This window comes from Nematolebias whitei, chromosome 6 (genome assembly GCF_014905685.2).
Source record: "Nematolebias whitei isolate Nwh7 chromosome 6, NemWhi1, whole genome shotgun sequence".
Taxonomy (NCBI): domain Eukaryota; kingdom Metazoa; phylum Chordata; class Actinopteri; order Cyprinodontiformes; family Rivulidae; genus Nematolebias; species Nematolebias whitei.
In genome coordinates, this window is record NC_056503.1 from 491,778 (window position 1) to 492,997 (window position 1,220).

Sequence of the window (1,220 nt, forward strand, 5' to 3'; positions counted from 1 at the left end):
GTAAACAGCCATCAGTGTGCTAATGATCCATTGTTAGGCTGATGGTCCTTCTTGAGCATGTGATCAGCTGGTTTTGGTTGTCAGCAGCAAAACTGGTTGATCCACTCGGAGAAGGTACTATTTAAGAGACTGAGCTGAAAACAGCACCTCAGACTGAGGAAGTCTCTCGGATGAGAGACGAAACGTTTCTACATTTTTTTGTTGATTTGCTTTGTTTTTTTTTTTTTTTATGTCCAGAGGACCAGATTTTACTTTTTTAGATAAGATGTGATCTTGTACTCTGCATGCAGTCACGTATCTGCATAGCACCGGACACATGAAGTTTAGATCAAATTCTCAACGCCGGAAGCGAATGGTCGACCGTCATGAAAAATGGGGAAAATCACTCCACAGTCCACAACTACAAAAATTTTTTAGCATGCCCAATGTGCAGAAAGGGTAAATGAAAATATTTTCTGCCTACCTTGTTCATATTACGGCGCTGTTTGACTACAGAGCGAAGTTCGGCCAACCGAAGCAAAGAGAAAACAACTCCTTCCTCTCTTCTGTTCCCGCTACCAGAATCACGTCGGGGTCACCAATTTGTAAGAATATGTTCTGTTCTGGAGCAGGGAGAGGAGGAGCAATTGTCTTCCATTTCAGAAGGTTTCAGTTCCAAAGTTTAGGGCCCATGACTGAAAACGCTCGATCTCATCTGAGATTCAGCCTGGTTTTTGGTGCGGCCAAAAGCAGCTGGTCTGATGATCTCAAAGCCCGAGAAGGAGTACAGGTCCTTCTCAAAAAATTGGCATATTGTGATAAAGGTCATTATTTTCCATAATGTAATGATAAAAATGAAACTTTCAGATATTTCAGATTCATTACACACCAACTGAAATATTTCAGGTCTTTAATTGTTTTAATACTGATGATTATGGCATACAGCTCAAGAAAACCCAAAATGCCTGTCCCAAAAAATTAGCATATAATGAAAAGGTTCTCAGGCAGCACGGTGGCGCAACTGGTAGAGCTGCTGCCTCTCAGTGAGCAGGTCCCTGGATCAAACCCCGGTCCAGGGGCCTTTCTGGGTGGAGTTTGCATGTTCTCTCCGTGCATGCGTGGGTTTTCTCCGGGTACTCCGGTTTCCTCCCACAGTCCAAAAACATGCATGTTAGGCTGATTGGTAACTCTAAATTGTCCCTAGGTGTGAGTGAGAGAGTGAATGGTTGTTTGTCTCGTTT